The following is a 17,407-nucleotide window of genomic DNA, read 5'->3' as shown; positions in this document are numbered from 1 at the left end:
ACTCCCCGAAAATGCCAGGTGGGGCATGGGGAGGGAGTAAGGCAGAGCTCATCAGGAGCTAGGGGCCACCAAGTGTCCGGTGTGAACCCCCTGTCATCCGCGAGCCTGGAGAAGAAGGTCCGGCAGGGTGCACAGCCAGAAGGGGCTGGGCGCCTTGCCACCCAGGACCCCTGTCACTCTCAGTGGGACCCTAATGGAGATAGAGACGCAGCCTTCCCCTGACGTCGGGCATCATCATTCAGTAACCATCTGGGGACCCCATTCCTCTTGCCGGTGCTGTCTCGTGTTTCTGACTTGCTGGTCCCTTTCCGTGGTCCACATAGTCAGAGATGAGCTAAAAGCTCCAGAGGTCCCAGGAGGCGACGGCAGCTGATGAATGCCTTCTGCAAACAGATTGGGAAGAGTTGTCCTGCCCTAAGAAAGCCGTGGGCACCGAGGCATTACGTGGTTCAGGTCTGTGGCTGCTGAGTGGATTATGGGCCTCGGCTGTGGAAATCGGGGACACCAGGGCCCCAGCAGGATGTGCTGAGCAGAGGGCCATACCTGCTCCTCTCATCTGGCTCTGACGGTCCAACAAGTCAGGTTTGCAGCAAACATGCCATGAGCCCGGCTGAGGGGTGGCGGGTGTTCACCTGGGCCCCCGGGGAGCAGAGGTGAAGGCCACCATTAGGCCAGCCATCAGACTCCTTGGCTCTCTGTCCAAACTGGGGTTGGCGGCTCAGAGACGGGTGTTACGGAGCTGAGAATTCGCTCTCCTTCAGATGCAATTCCCTTCACCCCCGCCGGGCCGCCCTCCCAGCGTGACCTTCAGGTATGAACCTGGACCATGGCTTCGGCCTTGCAAGCAGCCAGGAGGTCTGCGGGCCCTGTCTAGGTGTCTGTATACACCTGTCAGCCAGCAGCCCCATGATCTCCACACCAGGAGGCCCCGTGAGTCCTGGCCAAGAGCAGGAAGAGCTACAGCACGTGAGTCCATTAGAGTATACGGGACACGCCTACGGTCACTTTCGTGGCTGCGCCTGGGCGTGCCCCTGAAGTACATCGGAGTAGCCCCGTCCCAGACCCCAGCTTTACTCCATCAGGACACAGGCGTGGATTCTGACTTGCACACTTGCCCTGTGATGAACGAAGAGGTTACTGCTCTGGTTGGAGGAGATTAAGTGTCTGGTCCTCAGAAAAGCCAGCATGGGTCTGGTCAGCGGTACGGAGCACACGACCTTAGAGGCTGGGTCCCCGAAGCTTCGAGGTCAGGTACCTGTTTGGGAAACATGGTGCCGCACTCTGCACCAGGATAGGCAGCACTTCCGCTCGGGGTATCCGGAACGCAGCCTTCTCCAAGCCTTGTGAGCCTCGTAATTACCAGCAAATGCGATTTCATGGCAGCCCGTATGAGCTACTTTAGGTAAATGAGGTCTATTCTCTGCTCAGTGGCTTCCAATCTGGGAAAATGCATTCCGCGGAGAGGCTTGAACGATGGACGCTGAGCTCGGAATTCTCAAGTCCGAATAGTCTAAGACAGATGCTCTTTTTGCTCTTTGGCTTGGCAGAGCCCACAAACGGGCCCCCGTTAACGGTGCCAAATACGTGTCTTGCATCAGGTAAGGGTGGAAGGAAAGGAGCCCGGGCTACTGGTGCGTCTAAGGGTAGTAACAGCAGGTCAGGATACAGAGCCAATGCCTCGGAAAGCACGCCCATTCCTAGGTCAGTTTTTGACAACTTTCATATAATTAAAGTCAACAAATTACCGCTCCTAGTAACTTTTAATACACAAAACTGTAATATGTATATTATTGTATCTAACATGTTACTTAATTATATTAATGCCATGCAAGTGCATCAGAGTTGTACGAAATAGGTTGGTAAATGAATGTTTTCTGTGGGTATGACGGTGTCCTGCGAAAGGTCACAATGTTCACGGATGGACAGGATCAGCACAGAGATGCCGTAGGGACATCCAGAGGTTGTGCAGGTAGAGGACAGCTCCTGAGGTGGACCTACACGACGCGTCCCTGTCTCGGGAACGGGCATCTGCTAGCAGAGCTGGGGAAGGACCGAAGCCACTGCAGCAGCGGGACGAGCCGGGTCTCGTGACGACAGACCTGAGAGCCGTGAGCAGAGCAGGCCCGCTGCTGGCTGGTGAGCTTGAGCTCGGTCTGCAGTGTGGTGATGGCCTCAAGAAGCAGGGACGGGGGTACCTGCGTGGCTCAGTGGGTTAAGCCTCTGCCTTCAGCTCGGGTCATGATCCTGCTTGGGTGCTGGGGAATGATATGCCCCGAACGGCCAGTTCGGCATCAGCCCTTTATTGCCGGTCGTCTGTCCCACAGACAACACTGCCTGTTTCTTCAGAGCTCAGCTGTTCTTACAAATATACACGGCCACATACAGGAGATACCTGTCCTTCTGGACTTAAGACAACATCCTTTTCCACCTTTTACGAAGCCCTGTCCGAACTTGGGCCTTCCATCCTCTCAGGCGGATGCCAGCAGGAGCAGCTGACTCTCCGCAGAAGCTGAAGGAAGCGTGTCCTGACTCCCTGCAACGGCCTTGCCTGGGCCTGAGAGCATCTCACCGGGAGTCACGGTGGCAGGATTGTGGCCTCCCAAACGTGGATGGCAGCAGAGCACCGAGAATGCCCACCATTGTCTTCCCGTGGATCCAGGTTTGGGCTACGTAAGGCTACCGAGACATGTCCCAGCAAAACCTTCGTAGTTCCTTCTATAAACTAAGCATAAATTCCGTGGGAGATGACAGATGACTTCATACACCATGCAAGCGAGCTCAGACAATAGCTTTAGCCATGACTGATTGCCTTGCTGTAACCCACTTTATGTTAAATGCATTCTTGCTGTTCAATTCCACCACTGTAATTTCGTTCTTCTGCCTTCCCTGGCCCTCTGCGGACTAACCAGGTTCCTTCAGTAATGATTTCTTCTCCATTGTATTGTTTTCTGCATAATCAAGTTGGTAGGTGGGGGTTTGGGTGGCACGGCCATCTGTCAAGTTCATTTGCTCTGAAAATGCAAGAAATAATGGCCCCGACCACTCAGGGCTGTTCGCACCAGGAGAGGACCAGCGCCTCCCACCCGCACGGTCCCCCCATTTCTCCAAAGTGTTTCCCTTTTCAACACAAGGCACACACGTTTCTTCCTCCAGGATGGGCTGTTTACATATTTGGGTTCTTTTTTAGAAGGAACAAAACCATATTCTTCATAGTACTTGTCCACCCCATCTTGCGATTTATGCAGGCGTTGCAAGGAAGGAGACGCGCTACCATCCAGACGACAGTGCCTGTCTCGAGACTGAAGACGCTGCCACGGCCTGAACAGCTCGGGAGCTCCTTCCTGTCGGGCGCCCTGACAGGCAGTGCGTTCCCTGAGGCCTGCAGAACGCAGAAGCGTCGGGAGACCATGAGCCCGGGGACAGGAAGTGGTCTTCTCTTCCCTCTGTAAACATAGAAAACTGGTAAACTCCTGTTTTATCAAATTTACTGGTGTGGCTCACTGCTGCCTACCCATGCCGAGAAGAGATGGGCACGGCGGAGGTTTTTGGAGTTGTGGCTCTTTTCCTATCTAAAAGTGGTGGACAGACTTAAAAACAAATTGTAAATTTCTCTTCTTGAAACAGATGACGTGAATAAGATCAAAAGCCAGTAACGGGAGAGAAAACATCTCCAGGCTAATGAGTTCTTCCAAATTAAACTGTTGTGCTCAAAGATTATCATCAGTGGTAGGAACGCACCTAATGTGTTCTTGTAATATTTTGGTGTCATTAGAATTCTCTCCAGAGGTTAACAGGACCACACGATCCCTAGAAAGTCTTTCCAAGCTGCTCCTTAGTCTTGGATTTATGTACAAAAATTGGGGACCCCTCCCAAAGATGCAAAAACATGATCTCTTCCTCACGGACAGGAAGGACTAAGAAATCTTCCTTCCTAGTTTGGGGACTTTGGCCAATGTCTCTCCGAGGCTGCCACATGGGCCTGCTCTGCATGGAGGGGGCACCTCAGTGAGTGGCTGTGCAGTTATGCCCAAGAGGAGTGTGGCCGAGGATGACATACTTGTCAGATTTCTGCAGAGAAGTGAAACCAAGAGGAGATGTCTGTCTGTCTATCATCTATCTATCTATCTACCTATAACAGGAGAAAGAGCCATCGGGGGCAGAAGGGAGAGAGTGTGGAAGGAGGAAGTGTCCTAAGGAATTGGTTCGAAGATTATGGAGGTCAGAAGGTCCAGCGATGTACCATCTGCAAGCAGGAGACCCAGCAGAGCCAATGCTGTAGTTTAAGTCTGAGTCCAAAGGCAGGAGAACATCAATGACCAGGCTCAAAGGCAATCAGACTGAGAGGATTCGTTCTTCCTTAGTCTTTCACTTACTCAACTTCAACTGATTGGATGAGGCCCACCCACAGTGGGGAGGGCAATCTGTTTTACTCAGTCTACAGATTCAAATGCTAACTCGGCCAGAAACATCCTTAAAGACACACCCATAGTCATGCTGGGCTAAATATCAGAGCACCCCATGGCCCAGTACAACTGACACATAAAGACAACCCTCAGTGGCAGCATTGCCCTGTTTAACTCCATACAGAAATCCAAGGAGACCTCTGCTTCACTCTTGGGACAAGAACAGGCAAGGGACTCTGAGGTCATGCGAGCAGGTGGTGTCAGACCACCATACTGAACAGCTGTTGCTGAGATCACAGAAAGGGGGAGAGAAACCGTGCCCATTGGAATAGCCCCAGAGCTGCAGAGACCCCTGGGAGAGGAGAATGTAGGTGACTTGGGGAGAAAACACCCCCTCCCCTTGGGGTGAACTCAGCCCCTCTGGGCTCTCCTTGGGGAGCTTCACGAAGGCTCCCTAACAAAGACAGCCCCTTGTACACAAGCATGAGACACCTGTCTTGCTTTAAAAATGCATCTGTGTTAGAGCCCAAGCTTCGGCTGGAAGCATGTTACTCAGAAAACATTTTTTGGCTAATAGTCAATCCTTAAAGGGAACATGAAATGTTTTCTGGGGACGTTGGCTTTGTGTGTGTTTGCTACACACTTGAAGTAATTCTTGTTCGATTTTAAGAACTCTAATCCTATAGCAATTGAGTTACAAATTTTTGTTTTTTCTCCCAAAATAAAAATTACTGAGAAAAATGGGCTTTACTTAGCACTGACTTTAGGAAGAGCAGGGTGAACAGAAGCTTGCAGGTTCAAAGTAACAGACCCGCTTGGAGGCTTCGCACTCGGGTCCCAGAACATGTTACACTGTACACACTTGAACTCCCAACACACATCATGTTCCGTCACGATTTCATAGCGAATGAGCTTACCAGCTCATTAATTAGCCAGACTTAGATATTTTATTGCCCGGATTTGTGCTGATAAACACTTTCCCAGTCAGTTTTAAAGTTTTTAGAGATGAGGTCCGCTTTATGGGGAGCTGTGAAAGTCTTCTGCAGTAGCCTGGAAACGAAGACGGACGGAGACTGACAGTGCTCTCCAGCAGCCCGTCCGCCTCGGATGGGGTGGCCGACACGTCTTCCTGCACGAGCAGAGGGGCCCTTTGGAGAACTGTGTGTTGTTCATCTAGAACATTCCTCTGCTGTCCCCGGCTTCACAGACACCATCCATTGAATTCCAGCATATTCCTTTACTCTGGGAAGTGCACATTAGTAGTAAAATGTTTACAAAAAATACAAAATGAGGCACAAATAGGAATGATTCCTAACCAAAACTCTGCTGAAGATACGTATCATGCTTTGCAAAGAGAAATAGAAGTCCTGAAATTGTATCTAGCTAAAACTCTTTGGGGAAGGAAAATTGGTCGGCACCCACAAAATGGGGGCTTCCGAGGCTCCTGAACCTTCCCCTTCGAGCCTGATAACATGGATCAGCCGGAACAACACGTCCTTGACGTGCCTGATTCCCTCTTAACCATTCTGGAAATGCTTCACTCGCGTCCTGATAAACTGGAGGACAGGAAGGTCAATTAATTATCTTGTCACTAAAAGCCACCTCATTTTGTAGCCCTGCTTGTTTTCTCCCACTGGCTCCCCTACCACGTCCTCCCCAGGGCTTTGTGGGCACCTGTGCAGACCGTGCATGGGCCGGGGATTGCGGATTTCCCAGCGCTGTCTCGCTGCCCATGCCAACCGCTACTCTCTGCCTCCCAGCCTCCATACTCTCTAACCCTGGGAGCTCCGGACCCGTCCCTGGCCTTCTTCTCTCCCAGGAGACTCTGATCTGCCTTTGACAAACAGTGTGGGTCCTGCGACGTCCACAGCTTCCAAGTCGGCTCATTCGGGTCCCTCGGAGTAAGCACCAGACACAGCACACCTACGGCTTAAAACACTAGAGCAGACCACAGCCACTCAGACACACGGCACACCCGCTTGTCCTCAGCAAAGGGTGCAGACGCGTCCCGGAGACCCCACACCCTCACCACCTGTGCCTCCGGGACGCCCTGCAGGAAGAGCTGGGGTGCGAAACACTGGGGGCCCCCGGACTCGGACGGGCTCAGTGAGCCATGCCTTGTCAGCTCACCAGGAGACGCGGCTCAGCCCACCTTCCTTCCGTGCGGACCACGGTGCCCCCTGCCGCACCCCGCTCCCCTTCGCTGCGGGCTCTGGCTTCTCTGTGCCACTCTTCCTCTCGGGGCCTCCACAGGCCGAGCGTAGGAACCCTTGCCCTGTAGTTCACTAATAACTGAACATGGGCCCAAACTCAGTAGACATTTATGGCCCAAGCCCAGTAGGAACCTCGAATGTGACTTCAGTTGGGAAAATAAACCTTGTGGATAAAGTTAATTTAGGATCATGAGCTGGGGTCCAGGGAGTGGAGTTTCCCCGTATCTGGAGTTTTTAAATGTGGAATTAGAGGGTCGTGGCCGAGAAGGTCGCATGCCAATAGCAGTCCTGAGGGACAGGTGATGACACCCTCTGTCCCTGTGTGTCATGGCGAGGGATACACACGTCCCCCTGTGTGTCACGGTGGAGCAGGGGCACACATCTGACATCGGAGCCATGCAGCCACGAGGCCAGTAGCTCCCTAGGACCCGAGGAACTGGAAGGAGCTGGAAGGACCCCCCCACCCTGGAGGCTTTGGAGGCAGCGCAGCCCTGCCCACCCCTCAGGGTCAGATGTCCGGCCCCCGGGCCACCAGGGCGTCAGCTCCCTGTTTTAGGAACCCACTTCAGGGTGTTTCCTTCCAGGAGTCCAGCAACCAAGCGCAGCCACTTTGCCGGTCGCAAGCTGCCATTCCCTGGCTCCGGGCTGTCTCCGCGGCCGGGGCTGAGCGGGTCCCATCCCGGAACAGACCCGTTCCCTTCAGTACAAGTGACATGGGGCTGCCTGGCTCTTCACACGTCCGCCTCGCTCTGGGAAGGGGACCTGCAGGACAGGGATGTCACAGGGTGTGAAAACAGAAGTTACCGTTAGGACCGTAGGTTGGACTTCAGATCTGGAGGGACAAAACTGAAACAAAGACCCCTTTTGCCACAAAGACAGGATTCTCAGAGAGCCGCAGGGACGGGAAGACTGTCCTCATCACCGTGAGCAGGTCCCTCTCAAAGAGGGTCCACTGCCTGTTTGTTGAAACCTGAGGACACATCACCGACCTTGACCTTCGTGTGGTGCATTTTCGGGGAGCCTCACCTCACGGTCCTTCTTCCACCGCTTCTGGGGCTGAAACGGATGCAGATCAGATTCTCTCAGCAGGGGCGCCGAGCCCTGTGTGCACCCAGGGGCCCAGGATGAGGGCACCGCAGCGTGCAAAGGTCCCAGCAGGTCCCCCTGGCAGGTGTGAGAGGCCCCGGTGATGGAGGAGGAACCTGGAACGGGCGGGGAGGTGGGAGAGAAAGCAAAGCTGGAGGTTCCTGGGCACGTCCAGTTCTGGGCGGGACCCACCTGCTCACCGCCTTCCCCGCCCTGCGCTCTGCCAGCCTGCGGGGGACGCCCCAGCCTGCAGGGGAGCCCTGCATCCGCACCTCTCGGGGGGTTCTGAGGGCGCGCGCACATGGAGAATAGCCGCGGCCAAGTCCACGCAGGGCAGTGACGGAACTCAAGCAAGCAAGTCATTTACAGCGTCCCTTTGGGCTGCTCCGGCAACATCCTTGACTTCTTGGTAGTCTTACGGAGATACCCTACCTTGTAACGCTGTGGGAACGCCAGACGCTCCTTGCGGACGAGAGTCACTTTTGCACATGGCTGTGATGTTACCTTTACTTTTGGACAACACGATTGTTGACGTGGTTCCCGACTGACCTCTGGAGTGGCAGGGGCCTCAGAGTCCCCAGCAAGGAGTCAGGTGTGAGGCATTTTGGAATGTTCTCACGGCCTGCATGCTCGATGGGAAGTCCCGGGCCCCGGCCGCAGGGGACGGGTCCTCAGAGGGGCACACACAGACTGTACCGGCAGGGAGAACGGGCGGATGCCCCCAGGACTGGGAGAACGAAGCTTTGTTATTGGGCTGATGGTGTCGTCCTAGACCTCTGGCCTTCTGTGCCTCGCTACATGCGTGATGGGGCCTGGGTCCCACATGATGCTGAGGGCCGTCTCCTCTCCGGCCAGGGCCAGAGACGGGTCTGCGGGACGACAGCGTTTCCAGGGCAGGGCTGCAGAGAGTCCTGGACAGCCCCTGGCGCGGCTGGAGGAACGCGCTCAGTCAGGGCCTACGGCTGACTTGCTGCCGGGCTCTCCGTCCCACCGGCCAGGATCTGGCTGCGCTAGCCGGACCCAGATCCGAGGTCAGAGGGAAGGGCGCTCTCACACCAGGCGGACAGCAGCAAGGTGTGAGGAGGTCGCAGGACTCGCCCCCAACACGGAGTTTACGGAGTTCCCATGCTCGTGCTCACTTCCACACCTTGTGCTGCAGGGGAAGGGCAGCCTCCCCACGCGTACGTGTCCGACCACCTCCCTGAGCCTCCCGGGAAGCCATCTGGGCACCCTGCCTCTGGAGACCGGAATCGTTGATGGCATCAAACAGCAAGGCGGAGACCAGTTGAAGATTGTCCCTTACAAGCAGCAGCTCGGGGCCGGCAGCAGCACGGGGCCGGCGCGGAGTCCATGTGTCCACTCTGCCCAGCACGGGGAGGGTGACTGAGGCCCACCTGACCAGCGGGGAGGGCTCGTGCCGGTGGTGGTTCTGGCGGGCAGCTGCAACAGCTGGTCCCAGCCCGCTCGCTGGGTGTCCTGCTCCTCTGGGCCGCTGCCCTGTCAGGACTGGCAGCGGAACCCAGCGGGAGCTGAGTGCGGACGGTGCTCAGGGGGCCTTCCGCCTGGAATGCTGATTGTGTGGAGTGGTGGCTTGGGTCCGATCTCTCGGGGATGCTAGAAGAGAGATGTGCTGCTTTTAATCCATCCACTCAAAAACGAACAGCTTCTCGTATGGCATTGCTAATGATCTGGAGGGCTGCTCCTTTGGGGGACAGCAGCCTACCATCTGGGCATCTAAAGCCGGCCCAGTGAGCGCCTAGCGGCCAGGTTGGGGGACGCCCGGTTTTCTCCTTCAGCCGACCGGGCCACGTTCGCTGCTCCTTGTGTTTATCCTGCGCCGTCAGGAACGTCTTTACTGGGTGATCATTAGAAGACCATCAGTCACCCAAAGTGGGACCGACGTCCCCCGCGGGGCACGGGCACCCCCGGGAACGCCAGCCCCAGCACTCGGGGCTCCGGGACCCGTCGATCTCGCCTAGTTAAGTCGTGTCGAGTCAGCAGCTTCACAGGGATCCGCTCCAGGGCTGCCTCCTAAGAATAATGTGGCCGTTCATAAAGCGGGGCGCTTCCATTCTTTCCCTCCCCTGCTTTTTAAAAGGCTGAGCTTCGTGGGGCCCCTCGGCGGAAGCAGGACGGAGCTCCCAGAGGGGATCAGGTGGTCTTGCATTTAAAATCCGCTCAGCAGCATTTCTAGCCAGGGAGGGCAGGTTTACGCAGTGTCTCCTTCAGAATACTCTGCTGGCACCCAATCTGTCCCCAGGGCATGTCTGGGAGGAAGGTGACCTGGCGGGTGGCAGGGGCTGACATGGAGGAGAAGGGGCTCCCCAACACCAGGACCCTGCGTGGCTGGAAGAAGATCATAGTCGCACATCCCGGGTTGGTTGTTAAAATGCGCCCAAATGCCATTGAGGGGAGAGAAGTAAACACGGCAGGGACCCCGGGGGGCTCAGACAGTGACGCGTCCAGCGTCTGATTGCGGCTCGGGTCCTGACCTCAGAGCTGTGAGGAGGAGCTCCGTGGCGAGCTCTGGGCTTCTCCTGGGGTCCCCTTGTCTCTCCCCCTCTCTTCCTTCTGCCTCTCTTCTTTCCGACTGCAGTAAATCAGTAACTAACATCTAAACTAAGACAGTATACGACGGGCTTGCACGGAGAGAAGGCTCTAGACTCTGCTAGGTTAGGTTCGACCTCGAGGTGTGGCTATGGGCGGCTCGGTCCCCGTGCTTGGCGCAGGCTACGTACGTACCTAATGAGCATTTATTGAATTTAGCTCAACTCCTCTTTGAGGAGACGACCGTGTGTGCCGCACAGAGAATACGCCCTTCCTGCTTTCCGTCCTACGTACGGGGGGGCTGGCATTGCAGTCGGGAAAAATGAGTCCAAACATTTACATGGAAAGACCAGAACTCTACAAAAGTGGTAAAGGCCAGGAGCTCAGGGTGTCCCCACTGAAACATCGTCTCTGGGGGCTGGACGGAGTGGTGGGGCGGGGTGGGGGGGCGAGGCTGTAGGAAGCCAGGGATCCGCTAGACCAACGGAAAGGAGGTTGCCGGGGAGGGACGGAGGCCGGCAGCACAGCCAGACGGTCCCCCGGAGCCCAGTTGGGCAGGACAGTGAGGTTATTTAATGCCTGAAGACAGAGAAGCATGTCTGGTGGAGAAACCCAGCTGGAAATTAGAACCGCAGGAGGATGACTAGAGGCATGTCCACGGGAGTGATGTGCCCAGGAAGGAAAACAAAGGGATTTGCTAAGTAAATGAACTCTGGGGAAAAAGGCAGAGAAAAAAATCCAACCAGTATTACCCAGGTCTGGAGGTCATTACCTCAGCAAAGGGGGAAAATGTATACTATTTGCCTGTGACCAAAGTGTAAACATGAACACATTAAAAGAAACAGTTTAAGAATTATGAAAGTGATAAATTAGCAAGAAAGCCAATTATTGGGACGCCTGGGTGGCTCAGTTGGTTGGACGACTGCCTTTAGCTCAGGTCATGATCCTGGAGTCCCAGGATCGAGTCCCGCATCGGGTTCCCAGCTCCACGGGGAGCCTGCTTCTCTCTCTGACCTTCTCCTCACTCGTGCTCTCTCTCACTGTCTCTCTCTAAAATAAATAAATAAAATCTTAAAAAAAAAAAAAAGCCAATGATTAAGTCAATTCGCAAAACTAGAACTTTCCCATGTAATAAAAACCACCAGTTACTGTGGGATAAATGAGCCTCTGTTATAAGAGCCATGACAATGGTAAAATATCTAAGAATAAACTCAACATAATGAAAACTCCTAACAGGTTCACTGAAGGATGTTTGAACCATGTGGTCAAATGGGAAAATGCGTATCCCTGGACCGTCCTTCCGGCATGGGCAGACCAGGCTGCTGGGCCGCCATCCTAGGCTCATGGTGGCCTGGGGAAGGCAGCGTGCGGCGGCTCTGCTCAGGGGCGCTGGACATCAACGCCTTCCTTATGCTGTGAGGTGCCTGTGCCCCCCACACCCCACGCCTGGCTGTGGGAAGGGGACTTCAGCTGCCCCTGGGAAGGTCTGGCCCGGGGATTGCCCTGCTGACAGGGGACATCCCACACGGAGTCTCAGGCCACAGCCAGCTGCGCAGGACCCCAGCAGGTGTGGTGGACCTGCAGGGAGACCGGATGAGTAGCCAAGAAGGACAGGAGTCCCCAGACCAGCCTGTCGGGCCTCCGGCAGGGCTCCCTGTGAGCCAGGCGGGGCTGGGGCTCTGCTCCCCTCCCACACCCCTCCGGTCCCCAATGCCTCCGTGGTCCTCCTCGTCCTCCTGGGAACAGCTTCTGACCCCAGGGGCCTGCTGTGTCATCTGTTAAGTAAAATGACTGTCAGCATCCAGGCACCCCGAGAGCCGAATGCCTAAAGCCGGCAGTCCCAGTCCCCAGGGCAGACGCCTTTAGTCCAGCGGCTTTCACACGCTTGTATTTAAACCAGAAATACACGGAATGGCTTTTCTGAGATAAAATTCATAGGCCACTGCCTTTTCTCATCACGTCCACCTCAGGAGCCTTTGTAGACTTTATTTTCTCTTACCTAATCACCCCCACGCATGAAAGTTACTAACACATATATACGATCTCTCTTTGTGCTGTACGTATATCCATGCTTCACGCATGCAATTAAGACGCAGCAGTAAAAATAGAACAATGTCCATATTGGTGAATTATATGTTTAGTTCACAAAACTGATTTCCCTTACCTTTATTTCAACAAGACCACTAGTTATCGTGCATTTCAACAAGACCACTAGTTATCGTGCTATAGTCAGGATGTTCACCTGCTCCAGGTTCAGTCAGTAACAAAGATTTAGAAACAAATTTCATCAAACACAAATAATAGAAAGATGGGGTATATTCAAATATAGCACACCTTAAAATTAAAACGTAGATCACTCATCTATGTTCTCAACTTTTTCTCCTAAAATATCTTAAATCCCTATTAAAGTTGAAATAGATGTCGTAATTCAAGAATAGCAACAAGTAAAACAAAATTACTTAAAAAGGGGATTTTTCATTTGCTTTAACCGAAGTATTTACAAAAAATAAACCTCTATGCAGTTCTAGCATCCGCAACCAGCGAGCTACCTGCGTGAGTACGGCTGCCATCCGGCACAGGTTCTGGCCCAACGCACTCCTGTGGCTCCCACGGTGTCCCCTCCAAGAGCTGGAAAAGCTGATTCCTGCGTGCGTGACCTTATTTGGTAAAGGGGTCCTTGCACCTGTCACCCAGTGAGGGTCAGGCCATCCCAGATAGGGCGGGCCTGATGTCCAACACCGTGCGTCCTTAGAAGGAGGCCACGCAAAGACAGAGACCCTCAGGGAGAAGGCCACGTGGGGACACAGCGGAGGGCAGGCACGTGCATCTGCAAGTCAGAGAAGGTCACAGACCCCGGGGACCAGTGACACGTGGACTGGAGGAAGCGGGAAGGATCCTCCCCGGGGCCCTGCCCACACCTGGCTTCCAGACCCGGAGAGGCTAGATCTCCGCTGCGTGAGGCCACCCCCGAGGTCACATAGCCCCGTGGCCACGGGAACCACGGCACCTCTCACATGGCAGTTCGAAAGAAAATAGAATTTACTTAATATTGTGGATCGTTCCTCCAGGCCACGCGCGGCTCCTGAGAACACTGGGGTAATTAGTCCTCCCAGAATCGCAGACAGAAGCAGGGAGGGTCAGGAAGGACACGGGCACCACGGGGAAGCCACCTTTGGGTGTCAGTGATTCGACTGGATTTTCGTGCCTGACGTCTTGATGTCTTCCCTCCTTGCAGAGCGCTGGGCCGTGCAGCCCCAGGGCCAGAGGCGCACCGCCCGTCCCGGCGTCAGGCGCGGGGGGGACCCCAGCCTTCGCGGGACCTTTCCTCCAGGCTGCGGGGCATCAGGCGGGGAGCCGGTGTCCCTCTGGGCCCCACCCGGTGGATGCAGGAGAGTGAGGCAGGGCACTAAAGCTGTGTGAGTCCGGAAGGCCGCAGTGGCCGGGAGCCGCACGGTCCCCCCGTGGTCCTGCAGAGAGAGAGCAGGTTATGCGGGCCGAGGATGCCAAGCAGGGCTGTCCGCGGCACACCAGCCTCCGGCGACTGGGAAGGAGCGATCGTGGGGGGCCTGGCCTCACGACCTCCCTCTGGGGTCAAAGAGAGACTCCAGCCCCATGGAAGGGGAATGAGACTCTGGAGTGACCCATGGAGGGGACCAAAGTCGTGCAGCTTGGGACTCTGGTCAGGGACCGTCCGTGTGCCGTGTGCCGGCCCTTCCTGCCGTGGAGCCCGTGCTCCTATCTGCAGAGCCACGGAGCGCCCACTGTGAACTGGGGGACGGGCTGGTGCCGGGCGGGGGGTGGAGGACGAGGCAGGTGAAGCCGTGGCGAGATGCCGCGCTCTTTCTCTTAATCCCACGAGAAGGAAATAGAGCAGAAAGGAGGTGGGACGCCAGGTCACTTCTTGCGAACCTGCAGGACACGTGGCCCATTTTGGGGTCGGCCATGCTGAGAGGAGTCCCCGTGTGCCCCCCTCCCCCAGGGTCAGCACAGACGGCTGACCTCCTTGTGGGGGCATCGGAGTCATCGGGCACGGCTGCGCCAGGTTCCGTGCACAAACTGCCGACAAGGTCCCGGACGCTCCCCAGGGGGCCGCAGGGCAGTGGGAAGGAGGGGAGGACACGGCGGTGACCCAGTGACCAGTCTGACCCCGCGCCTGCCCGTGCCCGGCTCTCCGCCCGGCTCTTCCCAAGCGCCTCTCCCACCGGCACCCGCTCACCGAAGGCGGCTTCATGAAATCTGAAACGTGGATTTTTATAATTTAAGTCATTTGTGTCTGATTCCCTGACAACGAACTCACCAGAAATTCTGGCAACTGCCTTTTGGATGTCGCGGCAGCATCGTTCGTGTCCTGGGGATCTACTCTTCTGTGTGCGCACGTGCCCCCCCCTCACAGCCTCCGAATGCAAACAGGATGTTCAGTGTGGTTCCAAGACGAACAGAGCAAGACTTAGTTTCCTGGTCATACCCTTCAGGTCCCCCGACTCGCCCTCCCAGCGCCCCCTCAGCCTGGAGGAAGGGCCGTGGGGCCCATGAGCGAGGCCACCGGCCCAGGAAGCTCCCACCGGGCCCCACCCCATAGCGACACAGTGACAGTAAAGTGAACAGGATGTCCAAGTCACACCTCCGACTCGGAGAGGATGTGAGTCGTGGCTAATACGGGTTGTGGAATCCTGGTAACTGGCGCGCCGGCTGGCGGGAGGCCTCACCTGCCCGGCTCCGTGTGCCTGGTATGCGGGCGGGGGATTCCCTGGGACTTTCTGCTCCTTGGATCTCGTTGTTTTGTAACTTCTGTTCAGAGTGATCGGCGACTAGACCCTAAGAACGGGCCCTCGCACAGCCTCAGCCCCCGGCCAGCCCCCGCTCAAACCTCTGCCCAGCACAGGTCCTCTCTCCCTGCACTCTGGTGCTTCCAAACTGTGTTTACTCCGGCGTCCCTCCCGCCATGGCCTCCCGCTGGCCCTCTCAGCCTCAGTGGCCTGCGCCCCCCCCAGCTCTTCCAGAGCCTGCGGGACCCACAGAGGAGAGGGACTCAACCAGAGGGATGAGGAGGCCCCTTCCCCCGTTTCAGGAGAAGAAAAGCTTCCCTTTGCATCTTTAAGGCTTTAACCCCATGCAGAGACGACTTGCGTACCTGCTGTTGTGAGCCAAGTGCCTTGGCACCTGGAGGGACATGGTGAGCGCAGAGCTGTGGGCATCAGCGTTTGGCGGAGTCGGCCTGGCCGTGCCATCCTGGCCCCTGGAGCGGGTCAGAGCCGAGAGCTCAGGAACCCCCGAGGGAACGGGAGCCGAGAGCCGCACCGTTGGTCAAGCCCAGGCCGGGAGACCCGAGGAGGCCCCGCATGTGGGAGACGGGTGTGCGGCTGAGCAGACACCCGGGGGTCACGGAGGCCAGGCCAGGAAGCAGGTGCCGGGGGCCACCACGGTCATGAGAAGGGGTGACGGGAGGCTGGCTGAGTCTCAGGGAGGAAATTACCCTCGGTCGAGTAGGACGGAAGGTCGGAAAGAGAGTAGTGAGGACAGACGGACAGACGTCTGCGTGGGGCCTGTCCCGGGCTGGCCGCCCTGGGCTGAGCCTGTCCGAAAGGGCAAGACACAAAGGTGTGCACACAGAGGGTCCTAAGTCCGTAGTGATGCGGGCAGGTAGAGCAGACACGTCCCAGGGCCCCCCTGCCGCTGCCGCCCCGGGATCCAGCCCACGCCGGGGAGATCCTTCCATATCCCCTGTCCCCACCCCGACACGTCTCTGCCTGAGCTCGCGGGATGGCAGGACAGAGCCTCCTTCCAGCTCTGTTCCGCCTCCGAGCTAGAGCAGCCCACGGCTGGGCGGACACAGGTGGCCTCAGCACTGGACAGGGCTGGGCACGGGCAGTGTGACCCCCGCTCCTCCCCCTCCCTCCCCGTCGGTGTGAGGGAGCAGGAGGGTCCCCGCCCTGCAGGCCACGCTTGTCCTGCCTCACCCCGACTGCGGGGCTCTTGGACAGAATTACCTCTGCTCAAAGTCTCCAGGAAAGGGAATTGGATGATCGGGACCTGCTGGAAGACGTGTCATTAAGGACGTGAGTTTCAGATGTTATTAAACAATGCAGAGGCGCGCCCTCGGGTTGCCGTCCTGCGACCGAGAGCGTCCGAGGAAGCCCGTGATTTGCTGGAAGATCCGCCCCCATCTCCGACCCGGACGCCTTCCTCGCGGAGCCTGGTCCCGTCCAGGAAGGGCTCTGCTGTCCCAACGGGAGCTGAGGAAGCACGGTCTCCGTGACCCCACACTCCCGGCCTCGGGCCCGAAGAACTCTGCCGTGAGTCGCCCCATCTGTCCGTGACACAGACGGCAAGAAATGCCACGTGCGGAATTCCTTGTGAACGTCTCAAGCTTATTTTTCAAATTTTGAAGCAAGAAAAATTCCTCGATGTGCTTGGCCGGAGCCTTCTACACCATTGAATCCCGCGTGATTTCAAGGAAACGGGGTCCATGTGCTTCTCATTCACTTGTGCTGGAATCGTGGAGCTGGGGAGCCAGTGCTCGGCCGGGGACATGAGCGAGGGAGGGGCCAGGCGTATGGCCACCGGCTCTGGTGGCCTGGGAGGTGGGCATCAGCTTCAAGCCCCGAGCACCTGCTGGAGATGTCCTCGGTGTGCGGCACTGCCATGACCATGGATAAAGCGAGGGTCAGACGTGGGGTCTGCTGTCACCGGCCGGTGCTGGGGTCTGCCGTGATGGGGAGGAGAAAGCCCGGCACTCCTGGGGCTGAAGGAGAAACTGAGAGAGCGTGTGGGGCAGTGGGTGCTGCGCGCAGAGCTGCCGTCGGTGTCAGCTGCCGTCGGCGTCTCTTCAGCCCTGAGCCTCCTTTCCTCCTCTGTGAGCCCAGGGGAGCCGTGTGCCTTGCACCGGCGTGGGAGTCCCTGGTGCTGGACAATGTTTCCTACCTCACAGCTTCTTTCCCGACTCCGAGGGCATGGGAGCCTGTCCATCCTTTGGAGCAGTGGTGCCGTGGGAGGCACACAGGCTCCTGGGGGGTCAAGTGTTACTTTTACAATCCATGACCTGGGCGGATCCACTTCAGCACCTACGGCTTCTGATGAGCTCAGCAGCGCCAGCCTCCTGCTCATGCAGCCGAATCCTGTGTGCTAAGCCCCTGTTGGAGGGGGCCCTTGGCCCTGGGT

Source organism: Mustela lutreola, chromosome 5 (genome assembly GCF_030435805.1).
Source record: "Mustela lutreola isolate mMusLut2 chromosome 5, mMusLut2.pri, whole genome shotgun sequence".
NCBI lineage: Eukaryota > Metazoa > Chordata > Mammalia > Carnivora > Mustelidae > Mustela > Mustela lutreola.
Note: the sequence above shows the minus strand (reverse complement) of the source record.